This window comes from Abramis brama, assembly GCF_963993115.1.
Source record: "Abramis brama genome assembly, chromosome: 3".
Lineage (NCBI taxonomy): Eukaryota > Metazoa > Chordata > Actinopteri > Cypriniformes > Leuciscidae > Abramis > Abramis brama.
In genome coordinates this window covers 27040340-27059570 of record NC_139965.1, presented here as the reverse complement: position 1 = coordinate 27059570, position 19231 = coordinate 27040340, and the positions used below count along the sequence as shown (strand labels likewise).

At 36.8% G+C, this 19231-nt stretch overlaps 1 protein-coding gene across 1 annotated transcript in view; it reads right to left on the bottom strand.

Moving 5' to 3' along the window:
• The window catches only part of glceb (glucuronic acid epimerase b), a 60319-nt gene extending 43314 nt beyond the window's left edge, over positions 1–17005 (bottom strand). Inside the window, exon 1 of the mRNA XM_084108278.1 lies at positions 16873–17005. The gene's annotated coding sequence lies outside the window, so the exon portion shown is untranslated. The remainder of the gene's footprint in view (positions 1–16872) is intronic.
• Positions 17006–19231: the final 2226 nt, after the last annotated feature.

Genomic DNA, 19231 nt, shown 5'->3' with positions numbered 1-19231 from the left:
AAGGGTTTCAGTACAGGAAAGAGTCAAAAAAGCTACTGCAGTTTGCCTTACCACTGAGTGCTGGACATCAAGGATAACCACTAATTACATGTCAGTTACATGCCACTTCATTGAAGATCTTTCAATGTCTAGCTGTCTTCTGGAACTGTTGAGAGTGGCAAAAGAATGGCACATATAGATGGAAAAGTGCTCTGCTGTGTTAGTGACAATGCAGCTAACATAACCAAAGCCGTGAAAATTTTAAAACGTGGACCCATCATCCATGTCTTGCCCACACAATCAACCTGATTGTAAGAGATGCTCTGAAGGTGATGAAGCCCACTGTGGACAAAGTGAAAGCAGCTGTGGAATACTTCCACAGGAGCACAGTAGGTGCTGAAAAACTGAAGTCTACACAATGCCAGATGGGAATGCCTGAGCTAAGGCCTAAACAAGACTGCACTACAAGGTGGAATTCAACATTTTATATGTTGAAACGGTTTCTTGAGTCAAAGGATGCCATCATCTATACCCTGACCATTGTCAATGCACCTGTTGATCCTCTGACCCAAGAGGAATGGGAGGTGGTGGAGGAGGTGTGCAGAGTCCTGGAGCCCTTTTAGCAGGTTACTTTGGAGATCAGTGGAGAGAGGTACAGTAAGCAGTTATTTCAACATTTTATCCTGTATTTTATATATATATATATATATATATATATATATATATATATAAATAAATAATCTGTATTCTCTTTTTAGCTATAGTGACAGCCTCAAAAATGATACTCCTATGTAAGGGTCTGCAGCAAATCACAGCCAACCGCCAGAGAGAAGCAAATGTTACCACAGGACAAGTGATAGAGTTGATGGACACCCTATGTTCATCAATGGACAGAAAGTTCCATAGAATGGAATATAATCACGTGAATCCGCTGCACTTGACCCCAGGTTTAAGAAGTTAGCCTTCAGTGATGCCAGAGCGATTGATGAGGCTCTTCAAAGAATCACCTCAGCAGCAGAGAGGGACAGCCCCAGCAGTCAGCTGGCTCAGACACCAGGGCAACAGGAAGCAGAGGGATCAGAAGCAGCAGATGCACTAGCAGTAGTGCCACAAACATCTGCTGTTTGGATGCTGTTTGATGAGAGAGCAACTGGGGATGCAGCACGAAGGAATCCCTCAGCAGAGATCTGCAGATCCTCTGAGCTGGTGGGAGAACAAGGCCTCTATCTACCCATGGCTTACTAAAGTCATGACAGGGAGACTCTGCATAGTGGCCAGTGCCACATCCGTTCCCTCTGAGAGGGTCTTCTCGAAAATAGGACAAATAATTACTGAGAGAAGAAACCGCATCAGCCCCTCGAAAGTGAGGCAGCTTGCATTTCTGAATGCAAATCTCTCATAAAATAAAAATATGGTCAGCATTGTGTGTGTGTGTGTGTGTGTGTGTGTGTGTGTGTGTGTGTGTGTGTGTGTGTGTGTGTGTGTGTGTGTGTGTGTGTGTGTGTGTTCATGCTATAGTTATACATTACATAACTAGTGAGATAGTTCATGCTGGTTATAACATGGCAATAAAGAAGAGAGAAAAAGAGGGACCAGTTTAATCCTTTCAGTTATTTATTTTTCTTTAATATGGGTTCTATTATGTCGTTCAGATTCAGATTGTATTTGTTTTGAATGTTGTTTCTATACATTAAAAAGTTGACATTTAAATGCAAATGTTTAATGGTATTCTTTTTTCATAACAAATCAATGCATTTTTAAAGAAATTGTAAGACATTATGAGTATGATTTAATTTAATAATATAATTAGATTTGTTTTCACACCCATCATAGTCAAAGTCATAGTTAAAACATTTATTTTTTAAACAGCCGTTTGTGAGCCAAAAGAGCCAGCTCTTTTAAGTGAGCTGAGTCAAACGAGCCGGCTCATGAAAAAGAGCCGCAATGCCCTTCACTAGAAGATATGTCGGTTTCTCCGGTAGTGGGCGGAACTAATGCGCAAATGGCAATCTCATTGGCTGGGATGGTAATCCCTGTTTTGATTTCAGCAAATCAGTTTGAGCGAACGCTGACAACATGATTAATATTCATGAACCCAGCAGCTAATCAATCCTTAGTGCGTTGTATATTCTTATTAGTAGTAGAATTTGTAGTAGTAGCCTAGTATTACCTTTTAATAATAATTTATATTATCTATTACTATCATCTTTTTTTTACAGTAACTGAATGACAAACAATATCTTAAGCATCACCAGTCCTTGTTGAGTTAAAATGACAAATATGTATTCATACATTACCAAGTTTTACTTCTAATTACTAAAGTTCTATCATTAAATAGTGCTTGATAATCATAATATAATGCTTGATTGACTGATGTTAAGAGTGTATGTTCAGATACTTAAAAACATAAACTGATTTGGCGAATATATATATGATTCGCCAAATAAGTTTATGTTTTTAAGTATCTGAACATACACTCTTGACATATATATTCAATGAGATGAGATATATATTTTTCAGTCTGGCGAGTAAACTAAAAAAAATTACTAGCCAATGGCGATTCTATTGGTGTGCGCTACCGTAGAGAGGATTGAAATGGCAACAAAAAAAAAAATATATATATATATAAATTATTTATTATTTAAAGCATTGAATATTTTATATACACAATAATTTATTTGTAATTAGCAATAACAACAAGCTATTTCACACTCATAAATGAAACTCAATGCCAGCTATAAATTTATGAACTATAATTTAATGGAAAACTTCGTTATATGGTGCCAAAAATGGCCTATTTATTTATTTATTTATTTATTTATTTATTTATTTATTTATAATGATCAAATATTTCTGATACTTGCATGACTACAACTCATTTTCATACTCAAAAACAAAAACTATGACAGTCTAGAAGATAATGTAAACTTTTTACAACAAAACTATTAAAAAACTGTTTCATGTGATCCAGATGTCTTGGTTAATAAAACCACAGTAAATGATTACCAAAATCACAGTTACACAAGAACGCAAGTACAGTGAGTTGAGCTACAGCTCCGTCAACTGGGGCCAGTTGCATAAACAGACTGTGTCCTAAGAACTAGTCTGACCAACTAGAAATTAGCCAAGGGGTAAGCAGTCTTGCAGTATCAAATTAGACCAATCTACATTTTTATATAACTGAATAGTTAAAAAGTTTATGAACAGTCTAACAGAAAATAAATATGATGACTAACTTGTAAGACTAGTCTTGGAAGTTTTTGCAACCGGACCCTGGTATGAAAGTTGATGTTATTTTTGATATTAACAAGGAGATGCTACAAAACATTCATGAATATTCATAAAACAGAATGCAGATTTCTTCTTTCTGTTTGTCTCTGGAGCAGCAATGAGCAAAAGGTGATCTAAGGAAGCCGCTTGACTTCTCGACCATACTCGTCTTCTAAACCTTCTGATAAAAGTCCGCCACCCCACCCCCCATTGCTGAGCTCCCTACCTGGCATCATGACAGTAAACAGAGAGAAACATCCTCTTACTGAGCATGTGAACAACTCTGTTCCCTAGTGAGAGAGCCCACACTGGGCTCCCCAGCCCCCACTCTCCAAACAGGCTGAAATATTCCACAGGCCTGCAGGGAGAGAGACAACTAACTAGGTGCGATGGGTTTCTGAGAGCGTGTGTGTGCCTGCAGTACAGCACTGTGAGGAGCAAAGTGAAGAATTTAAGTGCATGACTGAAACACCGTGGGTCATTTTAAGGTGAAAATGTGCTTTAGCCCCGCTGAACCTGGAATAAACTGGCACGGTACAAAATGCAAAACTCACTCTTGTCTGCACCTAACTGCAAATTAGAAAGACAGTGCCAATATTGATTATTAAAACAATTCTGAAATGCTGAAATCTAATCCTGAAAAATCTCAGCTGTATTTTAAGGGCACTTAACGGGAGAGCACTGCAAAGTAATCATCCACCAATATGAGTCATATCATCCTGCGTCCACAGAGAGCTTTTTCAGATTTCAGAGCGTTCTTTGATGTACACTGCTGGAACTGAATCTAAACTTCCTATGGAAATGACATGTTTCAGTCAGAGGGCTTTCAGGGCACTCAACACAATAACAGATTTCTAAGCTGTTGCTCCTCTTCAAAGTGAGCACAAAAACGTATTTGCAAGGTTTACGATTACCACGCCCGTGTATATGAGTGTTTCTCTGCAAAATATCTGAAGACAGGATGCACAGCAGGGGTTATTCAAGACTGTCTGCTTGGAAAATACTTCCTGGTGAAAACTCTCAGTTTTCTCAACAACTTTGTTTCTTGCCAAAGAAAAAGACAACAGGCTTATTTTGAAAGCAATCATCAAATAGAGACAATTCCGTTTCCGATCATTATCGCAGCTGGTAACTTTGCAAACTTGTTTGAGAGTTGTTTTTTTAGAAAGAGGTGATATAGGATGTTTTCCCACAAAGTCTTAAAGGGATCATAGAATGAGAATTCAAATGTTCCTTGATCCTTTGACAGTTAAGAGTTCGTTATACTATAAAAATACCCTGTAAGTTTCAAAACTCAAAACTTTCTTGTTATTCCAAAAACTGCTTTTATTGAAACCAAGGCCAGCAAACAACAGGATCTGCACTAAAAAGTGGAGACTTGTGACGTCACACTTCAGCTTTGGCCCCGCCCACTGGAGCATTAGTGAACAGTGACATGAGAACGAGAAAAGATCGATACAGGATCAATACCATTACCTTCCAAACGATCCTAATGCTAGGATAGTTTCCCAACAATGTGAATGTCTCAGCAGTGCATTTTTTGTTTGTATTCGGTGTATTTCACTGTGGATTATTTGGTAAATTTCGGCGGAGGCTTTGCAAACAGACTTTTACGATATGGATCTGCCAGTAACACCACAAACAAGTAAATAGTCATGACAGTTCCTTTAAATGAACCAAAAAGTGAACGAAATGAAAAAGGTTTTTTATTACACTCACACTGTTCCACACCTTGCCTCAAATCTCATTATTTGTTCACTTCCTGTGACAGGGACTCAGTTAATTTTCCTTTCATCTTTTTTGTGGATTATGATGATGATTACTTTTATTTTTTATTATATATTTGAGTTCAATAAGGACAGTCACATAAAAATTTTTTTATCTGGATTAATGTAAATAGTTCATCAGCACCCTATAAATAATGACCAGCACAGGTGCCCATCTTTTATTGTTGTTTGGCATCAATAAAATAATCTTTATTATTTTCTTTTCTAAAAACTAAAAGATAAAATGAAAGCATTAAAATAGAACACACTATATTTGAATATAGAGGCAAATTCAATCTTGTTAGATTAAAATAAGTGGCTTTACTCTTTGGTTTTGCATTGAGAAAGCATGTTAAAAGCTAACCACACCACACTTTTGCTTCACTTACAGCAAACCATACTCAGACCACTGCTTGAAATTGTCAGTTCAGATCATTTTTAATTTAGTTTGAAGCATTCAAGTGAGTAAAAGTTCATATGAACTGCTCTTAGGGATACAACAAACCGACGCCAAAGAACTAGCACTGATGAAAGCCGTGGCGTTGTCTCGCGTCAGGGCAAAAAAGCTGAGCTTGCACACACAGCACAGACTACAGCCGATGGCCAACTAACATGTACATTCTGCGCCTATGCGAGCGGATATAACTCTCCCATACCAGCAGGTGGCAGTAGTCTGTATTCAGCGTTCAAAAAGAGAAACCGGAAGAGCTAGAACTGTGGATATATAAAGCAAGCAGCGCTTGTTTTTACCATTGTTTACACCAGTCTCGTTCATTACAGATGGATTCGTGTAGCTTCGACATCTTGATTCCAAAAAGCCATGTTATTATTATTAAAAATCACCTTTCAAATGAGATGAAATGACAAGAATGACAAGTGTACTGTGTTCTCTCTTTACTCCGTCTTTTGTTTGCTTTCGTCAGTTCTGTTTTTTTCTCGTGCGCTGATTGGCTAAGGTAACCAGCCAATCAGAGTGATCTCTCTCACTGACAAGCTCCACCGCCGATTCATCCGACTATAGCCAACGCTGCAGAACACTAAGCCGACCGACACTCAAAAATGGCCTGGACATTGCCCAACGCCCTTTAGACCCCTAGAGCTAACTGTTCCTCTTCTCTGCAAAAGACCGAAGGCTTGCAAACAGGCCAATACATGGACCTCATGAAACAGGACTTTCTTTTAGGCAGGCAGCAGGCTCAGGGATAGCTTCAAAGTGCTGGCTAAATGTGCTTTTCAAGAACACTCCTATAGGTTTCACTAAAGAAGGCCTGATAAATAATGGTTCTCTTGACCTCAAAGCACTCCATCAGCCAAAGACGACAAAGCAGCACAAAGGACGCTTAAAAAAGAGCTATTATGCATGCAGAGAGATGGGCAAATAAGTGCAGACGATTGAGCTGTGCACTTTGATGGGATTTTTCCAAAAGCCCCTGTGAGGCACTGTAAAAAAGCATTACTTCTCCCTGTGGAAAAAGTCTGTTTAACTGGCAAACTTTATAAATAGAAGTTTAGAAACAAGGACACCTGAATTCATATGAAATCATTATCAATTATCATAAGACAGTCTTATTACAGACACTGAGGGGCTCAGGAAATGATAAATAGATTTTTGAGATCAATATCTTTATTCTGCTAAATGTGATCTTATGTCTATTCAATGCACTAATATCTTGGATAATGTCATCAGTTCTTGTAGACTTTAAAACATTTAGGTGTCGTTTTTTTTAAGTTGCCAAGAACAGAATTGCTTGATATAGTTGTGGTTGAATAGTTTGCCTGTTAAAAAATGTAAAATGGACAGGATTTTTTATAGAAACTATTCTTAACTATATTTAACTGACTCTCTAAATGAATTGGTTCAAGAGGTGTTTGTGAGACCTAAACAGTGTGTGGAGATCCTTCATCTACGTTCTGCATCCCTTTAATAACACTATAAGACTTCAAAGCTTTCCTCCAGTACTCTTTATTGCCGTAGTCTGTTAATTATATGGCTAGAACTATAAAGGACAAATAAGTATCATCCAGAGGATAGATAATATAGGAAGGAAGGGAGTTTTCTTGCTACTGTCACTGGGGGTTTAAAGCATTGATCTTTCTAAATCTGCTTTCAGAAAACATGCATTGTTAAAAAGGTGCAATAACAAAATTGAATTGACAATGCCTAGCAGTGTCTGGACAGAACTGTCCTTTTCAAAAAATGCAGCCTTTTCAGTCAAAACAGGCCAACATCAAATCAAAATTGCAATACAGATTTGTGAAACTTTCTTTGTATTATCTGAAATCAAAGGGTTCATGCTTGTCATAGACACCGAAGCTCTCATGTGACAAGCCTTTGATGGATTTTAAGAAGCTTCAAGATAATCACCAGTACAATATTTGCTGAAGATCAAGGCAAAGCTCTACAGTTGCACCTTGTCTTTCATAGACATTCGCATTCTCTTCATACCTGCAAACTATTGAGAGGCGACATGGCGTGAAAGTAGATCCTTGTAGGAGGTCCGAGGACAACATACCTTGGCTGAAAATTGGAAAACAACAGGAAAAGTACAATGTTTTCTAAAGAAAAAAAAAAACTCTTCAAATCTTCAGGACTCTTTTAAGTGATATACTTTGGTTTCAAAACAGCAAATTTTGTCCAAAAAAAACAAAAAACAACAACAACAGCTGTGCAGCGACTAACTTGATCAGGCATACACTATTGGCTGCAAAGATGCAGTTGACGTTGCTGACTCGTCATCTCCGCAGTATAGTGAATGCACGCATGCGCCTATAGAGATATATGCACTTTTCATTTGGATACATAATCAGAGAGAATTTGTTTTCGATTCATATTGGTTCGTTTAAAAGACATTTCAAGCTTTTTATATGCCTATTTCTCATGTCTGTGAGGCAAGAAGCCTATACGCAGAGTTTCAGTTCATTTGTGATGTGCTCCAGTTCTTCCTGCAGTCGAAGACTTTCTGCTCTTAAGTTTATTAGTCGAGTACTTCATCAGATTTGTCGTGTTGCCGGTCTTGGCAGCAATTATCTTGTCACAAATATTGCATTGCATGCTGTTGTCATCGAGCCTGGTGATATGTAGCCACACTTTTGATCTTTTTCACATCTTTTACATCTATGGGGGTTACACACTACAGCCTCACATGTGAGCAACGTCTCTGGGCGTAACCGGAGTAAACTAGTGTTTTCCTTAATGCCTCGCCACAGCCAATCATGCTGCATGCTTATTGGCTCACTGACGAGATTAACCCCTTAGGTATCGGAATTTGGAACTGAACCACAAGAGATTTTTTGATACTCGATGGTATTGAGGCAATTCGGTCGGGGCCTAAAAAGTATCGAACTTGATACCGAGCCCTAGTTGGGAATCAAAAATCGATTCTAATTTTCAAAATTGTGTAAGCAATTTTGGTACTGGACATGTAAGGTCAAGAATCGAATACTTGTTATAAAATACAAATTTTGATTCTCCTTATCGATTCCTGTATGTATTTTAATGTTATTTTCTTTAAGCACAAGATATGAGAGAAACCTCACTGTACTCGCGCTCTGTTTTCTGTGCTGTACACTTTAGCGCGCAGAGAGAGCCGCCTCTCATAAAGTGCGCAAATACTTAGTCTTCTTGTGCTTGAACGGACAAATACACAAAATTATATCAAAATATCACCGTAAACACAGTCGACTTTGTCTAAGGTGAACACATATACAGTGCAATGCATAAGTTAATACACCCATGCTAAAGTTGACTAAAAAGAGGAATAAAAAATCATATTTTGGAAATTGAACTTAATGCCTTAATTTAAAAAATTAGGAAAAATCCAACCTTTTAGGACACCAATTTTCTTTGTGAATGAATAATGTATCGCCCCACAGAGGGTAATAGCCCCACATCATCACATAGCATTCACCATACCTAGAGATTGGCATGGGGTACTTTCCATAAGATCATCTCTCAATGCAAATCAAACTAGCTTTTAGGCTAACTGAAATAAAACCATGCCAATCTCTAGGTATGGTGAATGCTATGTGATGATGTGGGGCTATTTTAATTCCAAAGGCCAAGGGAACTTTATCAGGATGCATAGTATCCTAAAAATTAATTTAAAAAAAATACTTAAAAATAAAAATCTGCCTGCCTCTATGGGAATTTAACATAGGGGTGTACTCACTTATGCACCATGTATTTTAAGGAAGAACATTTATTTATTTACGATACATTATTCATTCACAAAGAAAATTGGTGTCCTAAAAGGTTGGATTTTTCCTAATTTTTTAAATTAAGGCATTAAGTTCAATTTCCAAAATATGATTTTTATTCCTCTTTTTAGTCAACTTTAGCATGGGTGTATTAACTTATGCATTGCACTGTATATATATATATATATATATATATATATATAGCTTTGTTGCAGGCAGATGAAGAAATGATGGTGCTTTAAATCTTAAATCTCTAATCTCAAAAAGCTTTAATCTCATGCATGCTTTAAATATCTCATGCATGCTCGGGAGCGTTATACTTTAGCTGCAGCCTAAATATTTTTTAAATTTAATTACACAAATAACATTTTTAAATTACTTCTATTTCTAAATAAATAAAGTATTTATTTTTATTTTTATTGTCAGAATGAAAAAAATAACCTTATCCGTTTTTGTTCAGTACATTATAGATTGACAACAAGTTTAAAACCAGTGCTACAAATGATATAATTAAGGAAATTAAACATATTATCATGAAATCCATTTTATTTTTGTGCAAGACATTGCTATGTGGCATCAGCATGCATTAATCATTCTTACAATCCCCACCAGAATGTCCACCTTCACCATGAACTTAACATTAACTGAACTTAACTTAACATTCGGTTCAATTTTCTTCAACAGTTCTCCTCACAAAATAAAATTAAGTAATTAAAGTAATAAGTAAAATAGGCCTAGTTATTGTCTTCGTTTGTTTTTGACCCATAACCTTAATAAATGAGGTTGTGACACCAAAAACTACTAGCCTAACTCATAAAAATATAAAATATTGTTAAAGAAAAGTAAACTGTCAGTCTTCGCTGTATAAATTATATAGATTAATCTAAGGCTAGAACGATGCGTCAACGTAATCAATGGCGTAGATTTATGTGGAATGCATCGATTCGTCACACTGTTTATGTTCCGCAATGATGGTGGCTCCCGGGCATGCTAAAAATCATCCGTTATGATTATGTAAGGTTTTACCGTATAAAAGGTGCATTTCTCTCTAAAGGCACAGAGATGACGAGTCAGCATCGTCAATGTCATCTTTGCAGCCAACGCTGACTCAGAAAACACTAGATTAATAAACAATTAAAATGTCTCCTTGCTATTTTTTCAGACACATTCATAATCATTACTTTTGCCAGTGCGCTTGAGCGCAAGACATAGGCCTAGGCTATATTCCAATATTTAAGTAATTAAATTACTATAAACGTGCGATTAGTCGACTAATTACAATCGAGGATTTTTAAAAATCCAGTATTCAAATTTACTCTAGGAATCGTGACAGCCCTAATATTTTTTACACATCGCCCAGCCATATGGATCACTAAAGAGAGTAAAGAATTAGAAGCTTGGGAAGGGTCCAGACCCTTGCATCTGATCTCAGCTGGGTGGCAGAGCAGAGCAGGTGGGGTGTGACATGTCCAACAGTCATGTCAATAGCTTGACAGCTTATTGGACAGCAGGAAACATAGCAGGCCAATGAGAACTCCTCAATCAAAACCCAGTGTGTGCAGTCTGATCACTTCCATATCTCTGACAACGTCACAAAGCTGGCACGCACTTATAAAGTCTGGCTTGTGGCTGCTTTGCCAAATAAAAATTGCTAGACTGGACCCCCCGACACCCCCTCCGTTTGCTTTGTTCATTCAGCAGCTAAAACAATAGATAAGAGAAAGAACAACACCAGCTGTACTGTTATTAAAATACTGTTTTTCTTGATGAGTAGACAGGGCCCAAATTCTGTTGCATGGCTGGTGGGATTTGAACTATTGAGGTTAGGACAGTCTGGCATTACTCAAATATGAATGGGTGCGTTTGTGAAGCGAACTGGGCTAGAGGTGCCCCGGGTGACACAGCAAGGGGCTCAACTGCCAGGATAAACAAACCCCCTCTAATGATCCACATGGACCATGAATGACACTTACATACTGTATGTAATGTAGCACAAAAGATGAGATGTCTACAGTCCCTCTGCAAGTTCAGCTCACAACACAAACTTTTTGTTATTATTTATTTAGGCTACAAAGCAGAAAACCAAAAGAAAAACTTGCAGAGCATGTTTATTTTAAAATAAACAAAGAAAAAAAATGCCTTGTTTTACACTTGAGCAGCAATTTAGTCAGGAATCTAACAACCAATTTGTGGTCTACAGAAGACAGTATTTCAAAGAGAAGCAAACTAGATCTGAAAGAAAAAAACAAGGCAGCATTGCACTAAAACGGCTTCATTAAAGGCCTCCGACATACCGAGCTTAAAAGACTTTTAAGAACAGACCTTAAGGTATGAGATGAATGTAATTTCCCAAACAGACAGAAATTATCCAGCATTGACTGCTAACACTGGCTGTAGAGCTAAAAGGACAAAAGACGGCCCGAGAGAAATACTAAGATCGAGGCTTGTCAATGCATATTTGAAAAGGGGATATGAGAGTGAGGGCTAGTCAAGACAAAGTTTATTGTTCTTGCTGACCAGAGTAAGAGAAGAAATGAAACCCAGTTCCCCCAGTGACAGTAAGCAACAGCATTGTTCTGTCTGTTTAAGAATACATTACACAACGTGTCTATCAGAGAAAGCTCACAATGGTACGGCCAACTGTAGCCCATTAATGTGAATACATGCCTGATGAAGCCAAACTACAGTCCCATTATTTAGGTCTGATATTCCAAATTGGCAAAAAATGAACAGATATGATTTCAGTCCAACCATAGGCTGGAATAGACTCCATGACTTTTAAAACCAATTTTAAACACACTATGGGCTAGATAACACCTTGCGCTAGCGCAATCCCTCTTTTGGCATAAAAAAAAACTTCTGTCAGGATTTACTAAAGACACGCAGTGAAAAAACAATGCTGAAAAGGTGTGGACAGGGTTATTTTTTTGCGGCTGACCTTATTGCATATGCATGTGTAGGAGTTTCCCTTTCAGACGCAAAATTTATGGGAGAAGAGTATTTAAATGAATAATGCAAGGTGATTTACTAAGGTTTTGCGTTAGTCAATTTACTGGTATTTGCTCCATTATTTAACGCCCCAAAAAAGCATGTTTTAAACCAGACACTAATTTGCGCTGCTTTTTGTAGATTGCATTGGTCATTATATACACTAAACGACTGAGTATCACACACTACCAGACTTTCAAGATGTAGAAACGTTCAAGAAACATATGCCTCATTTCTAGGAGACATGTGCAAATGAAAACAATGTGTTCTAAAACCATATTGAAATATTAAACGTGTTTGATATCGTGCGACTGGACGGAAACAAAGTGTGCCCAACTGCCCATCATACACTATGCTATTTTCTGTAGAATCGTTCAATCTTAGACTGCTCTAAATCTGCACACTGGCTCTGCCTTTCAGCAATAACTAGAGTCAGCTTGTCTAGACTGAAGAAAAAATCTGGGCAAAAGCGGTGTAGTGTATTCCAGCCTTATATCATTTGAATCTCAAAAAGACAAATTACTTGCGTCCGACAAAATTTTTACTTTAAAAGTCTAAACACTAAATAAAACACCAATTTAGCTTATTGGTGCAAAAGATACAAAACAATGAAAAGAACTGAGCATCTCACTATACAAAACACACAATCTGTATACAGCAAATGAAAAAGCTATTAAGAAAGTGAATTCATCTTTTAAAAGCGGCCCCTACTTCAAAATACACACCCTCTGTAAAAATAATGGATATTATCTTTCATAGGAAACAAACAGAAGAACATACACACTGCTGAAGTACAACCTTCTATTCCTCAATTGAGAAAAATGTCAATTTCAAAGCAAGCAACACAGTTAGCATATTGGTTACAAGAAAGCCATAAACCTTTTTCTGTCTCCTGGTGTTATTGATCTCGGATGCCTGAAATCCATTAGCGCCCTTTACATACTCAGTGTTTTCTGTCCCAGTTCGGTAGAGCAAGCTTTCGCTCGAGTTTCCTTTAAACCTTCCTGTGTGGGGGGAGAGCGGCAGCGGTGGATTAGCAATGCTGGCAGAGGGCCTGCACCAGAACTATTCCTTGGCCAGCTTTCCAGTCATCAAGAGCATCCAAGTGATCCAAATTACGAGTGCCCCCTGTGTCCAAGGGCTCAGGAAGTGTCCAGCCAAGGGCCAAGTGGGACCGACTTCCCATATTTGACTGTTATTAGTCCCCACAGGAGGCCCTGGCCATGTGCTTGCTTACAACAGTATCACAGAGAACCATACATTAACAGACTCTGTCAGCTTGAGTATGGCACACACAATGCCTTCCAAATCAACAAACTACTTTTTTTATAACAGGTGAATAGTGCCTATTCATGTTGAAGCTTGAATACTACTAATAGTAGTGAATAGTAGCCTGAAAGCATTCTCTGCAGTGACTTTATGTAGACACTTCCCCATGATGACTATGACAGTGCTTTATTGTTACGAACAGCTGAAGGTCTTCTTCCTCCACCCACATAACAATGCAGCCACAGAAGCTGAACACCAACATAGTCTCAGCGGCCTTTCGAAAACCAGGACTCATAATGAGTTCGAGCTCTTGCCAATTTACTTGTCCTCTTTTCTTACTACACTCTTTTGTGCTCCAAATTTCCCCCTTGGCCAAAATCATCTAGAATTCTCCCATGCACCTTCCACTATAATTAGTGTGACAAAATATCATATGCCTCTTAATCAAACTGAACTATAGCGGGTTTGAAGTAATCTCGTTAAGTTGTGATAAAAGGTTGATAAAAAAAAGACAAGTAAGGCAAGAAGAGATCAGGAAAATTGAAGGTGGTGTTTTGTTATCAGTGGAGACCGACTTGTTATGCTTATGTAAGAAAATGAATTTAGATTGTTTTAATTCATGTCTTTGTGCAAATGTGCTGCATGTGATAAAGCTGATCAGAGACAGTGGAACGTGACAGAGCCATTGAGAATTGTTTGCCTCTGTTACAGGTTACAGTACAGACACATTATCAAAGTCAGGGACACTCTCCCTCCCTATTAGTGTTGCACAATTAATTGAAATAAAAACAAAATCGTGATATGGCTTAGTGTGATTATCAAATAACAAAGGCTGTGAATTAATAAATAAATAAATATATGTACTGTGTTCTTAACATCTCAGAGCAACTCTTTGAATCAGCTCTGAGTTTGGGTTGCTTATAACGTGCATTGACAAAACTGGGAACGTTGGGAATGCAACTTGCGCCAACCATCTTTGGCCAAATTGTGCAGCCCTACAAACAAGCACAGCAACCCTGGAGCTTTTCTTCCATCACAATTATAATCACTAAATCATTTATTTAGTTTTTAACACACTACTGCTACCAGCCTACACAAATGCAGACATTATTCTAGAGAAACATTTCAAAGTTCATTGAAAAACACAACATCGCAAATTAACCACCCCAACGTTTACATCACATACTTGTGAAATGAAGACTTCACCTACTTTTTACTGCCCCATTGACACCCGAGTGGTGACTCCAGACTCTCTACTTGAAGAAGAGCAGCACAGAATAGGCTATCTATTTGTTTCTTTCTGGAGACAGCAGAGCTGGCACAACCTAGAACTAAAAAAAAACTCTTTTCTGCAATTGAGGCTATATATCAGATGGACAATTTGCCAATTCCACACAGCCCAAAAATGATGACTACGTTCTGTCCAGTTTGAACACCTGATCCCTGAAACTATAACCGATTCATGTAGCCATTTCAGATAGCACTTAGCTAATGTGAAGCCCATACCGCAGCCAAGTTGTTACAGCTCCAGGTGACTGCCATGCACAAATGAGAGTGTTAGCCCAGCATGCATACTCACAAATTGGGTGCTAGCTGCTATTATAGTGGCAATCTGAAACAATTCACAGAACTATTCATAACATTCTTGCTATAAAAGTCCTTCACTACAACACCTGACTCCTTTCGACAGAATGGTTTTGCACTTTATGGACCAATTTCACATTTTCAGGTTGAAAATCTAAACTTAGATTTACAATGGAGACTATAGCAAATAGCCTATTATTATTCCCATTCCCTTCAAAAGCAAGAAAAAAAAAAGTTGCCATTGCATTTCCTCGGAAGGAAATAATAAAGAGAGAGATGGGTTATACCCGTGAGAAGAGAGGAGGATGCCAAATTTACAGTCATTCCTTCAGTAGCTATTTTACAAACCTCACGGCAGCAGTTTTGTAATTTAATGCCAGAGTAATATAACACAAAATATAGTGTTACGTTTATAAATTATTTTTTTTTTTGTGTGAAAATATATTTTAAAAATTAAAACTATTTACGATGCTAATTTTTGTGGAAATGCATTAAAATAAAATATAAATATTATATAGATGGGAAAAAATTTAAGAAAATTAGAAATGTTGCCTGTAGGATGTAGAAAATGTAGGAAACTAACTGAAATAAGTGCAAGTTGAAGTACTAAAATATCTAACTTTTATAGTTAAACGGTTAATAATATAAATATTTTTAAATAAAATCTTATAGAAATAAGGACCAAAAAAAAAGCTACTAAAAATATAAATAAAGGCTAGTTTAAAATCGCAATATAGTATATCAATATATACAATACTAAAATAAGTTAACACTTGAGCAGGTTCAGTTACCTGGATCGTGAACGACAGCGAATATTGGAAAATATCTCACCGCAATTGACCAATCAGAATCAAGTATTTCACAGCGCCATCATGTAATAAATAAAGAAGACGTATTATTAATGTAGTTGCTATGATCTTACTGGAGCTGGTCATGTGATGTGATGTCCCCTCACGGCGAATGCATGTTGACGTAGAATAAAACTACGTCTTTTTTCTTTTCTTTTTTTGGAAAAGATTGATCTAGAGTCTAGGTCTAAAGTCTTTATCTCATATGTACACGTAAGTTTAACTAGATTTCTTGACTAAACTTTTTTTTAAATTATAGAAACAGTACAGTGTACACCTTTATAATACAATAGTAATCAAATAATAATAGTAAATTCATTTTCAGGTTATGTGCTCATTCAACATGTAACGTTAATCTCTGCACTATGCCAAGGACCACTTCAGCTGATAAAAGCACAAATAACTGTTGTCATCTCGGTGAAAAGCAGATAGTCAAACAAAACGTGCTTATCAATGTATCTATACTATCTTGTAAACAAAACCATATGGCAAAACGAGGCAATTCTGCAAAGATGCATTATCAGTGAGAGAGCACTGTCCCGATCACTGATAGGAGAACACAAGCCACGTACACGCAAGACAAACACTGACAGACCGTGTAGAGATAGAAGAGCTCATTTCTGTTGTTCAGTCAATGTTACGGAACTGTCATCACACAAATGTGAGCTTTAACTCTGTTTATTCCACACTAGCACTGATTAGCAAGGGTACAGGAACTTCTTTACATTCCCTGAGAGTCGCAAGGACATGCTGTCAAAGGGACGAGTACAGTGATGTTGCTATGGGAACTAGAGTTGGTCATTTATTGATTTTCAGCAATTAAGAGTTTAACGAACTAGAATGACTGAGACTAGCTGCTAGCAGTCCTGGTGCTCAACTGAAAGGCACCGCACTGTCGACATGTTAGCACTGCAACTAAATGAGGAAAACACTCCTATTCTCCAAGAAGCAGAGAAGCAGTAATCACTTACCTTTGAAACATTCAAGCACACTGTTCCTCGGGCCCTTCAAAAGTTAAAAGGCAGTGTAAACAGCCTCAATGTCTCAGGTTGCAGTTCGCTTGAGAGAGAGACGGTGGCTCCACTGGCAGTCAAGCACCCACACTCAGCCCGCTACAGCGCTGCAGCGAGAGAACATATGCCTGAAATATCGCGAGATCACAACACTACTGACGGCGCTGAACTGACCAATCATACTCAAGAAACGTCGTCCAATAAGAAAGCGGGGGTAAGACATGTTCGGCATTATTGGTCAGTTCGATATGATTGACATCCTCGACATCTAGAGTAATTTATAGAGCTCAATCTTCTGTTCTAATTTGTTCGCAAGATTGAGGAGACTCTGAGGGAACTGCAGTGTGTAATATGTGACTTATATATATGACTTTACAACCATGTATGACAGGCCAGAGTGCGTTGTTGTGTAAGCCCAGCTCATAACTCAGGCTATTAACTATATTAACTATTACTATTAGTATTAACTATTAACTAAATGAAATAATAGTCTGAAAAATCTTATTTTCTTTTTTTAAGGAACAGTTTATAGAACCTTTAGACAATATTATATTATGTACATTTTTCCCCTGTCATCTCAATGGCAAAAACAGTTTTCCAATCAACCTGAATTCACCCTAAATTATTTTCTTTTTTTTTAAAGTTTGTTTTGTCATATAATTTTCTTTTTGGCCTATATTTGATACATCAGGCTTTTATGGCTCATATTGTATGATATTGTGAAAATATGGAGCTCACATGCAAGAAGTAAAAAAAAAAAAAAAATATATATATATATATATATATATATATATATATATATATATATATATATTTATTTTTTATTTTATTTTTTTTATTTTTTATTTTTTTTTATTCAGAGGCCCAAACTGAGCAAATATATAATATTTGGTTCAGTTGTTTTTATTTATGTGGCCAAAATGATGGAATTCTGATAGATTGTAAATCAATGAGATTTTTATAACACTATAGCAGTCTACTTACATACAATGCATATAAATATCAGTTGTCACAACATCTCCCAATAATATGTCTTAGCGGAGCTCTGTAATTTGAATCGAGGGCAAAACACATGATGCAATGCAATACAAACGATTGTAAGATGTACAATAAACATTCCTCAAAAGCATGCATGTTGCAAGCAAAAACATAATAAATGGATTATGAATCACATAAAGATTTGTCAGTCCAGTAAGTGTTCATCTTGAAATTTACTAACAATATTATATGTTTACTTTATAAAAATAATTTAAACAATTCACAAAAGAAAGACACTTTTTTCTCTTCAAAAAAAGTATGAACTCAGTCAGAGGACTGAAGGCATAGATTTTTTTCTGCAAAATGTTTTGATCTTGTTGATAATTTAGAGGCCTTAGGAATTAACGTACTGAACATTACATTAGGCTTTATTTGGTTAAAGTATGTGGAATCTTCTAAATAGCTTAAGGGACTTAAACGTATAGGCTACTTTAAATTCATGAGGAGGCTGATTTAAGGTGTCAAATGTCTAGAGCGCTATCTGCTAAAGTACCAAGAGCTTTATCTGAACAAACACACACAAATACACATAGCTTCAAATATGTCGCTACTTAATTTGCTAAACTAATGTTTCATATAAAAATACTTTCAAATCGGTTGCTTATTTGATTTGTTTTAATGCATCTGAATTTTTCCCCTGTCACGATTTGTGTGTTTCATTTTCATTTTAATGGACTTTTAGTTTGTATTCCTCAATTAGGCCTACCTGTTTCATGTGTTTCATGTGTTCCTGTTTCCCGCCAGTCAGTAGTTGCCATGGACACTCATTATTTTGTCATCATCACTTGTATATTCAATGCTGCCTTCACATGCTATTGGAAATTTCCTCCTATTTCTGAAGTCGTTATTACAAGCACATCGCATTCAAAATTTGACTTGAAAGGGCGTTCATGTCCAATTTTTTAACTAAAACTAGTTTTTACAATAATTACGATAACACATGAAGGCAGCATAAGTTCCACTTTGTGCTCCATTCAGTTTTTCAATCCGGTATTGTTTTGTTCTACACGCTGTCATGGTGCCTTTCTTCATGTGGATTCAATAAAAGCCCAACTTAATTAAGGTAATGAAGAAAGCTATTGTGAATATCCCATAATACTACGGCAATATTTATTACTTTATAGGAATATTCCAAGTTCAAGACAACATTCAACAAATAAGTAGCATTAGTGGCAAGTTGATTAATCCAAAAAAATAAAACAACTTTTTTTATTATTATTATTTATATGCTTCAAAACAGTTTTTTTTTTTTTTTTAAACTGCTTCCTCTGCGGAAAGT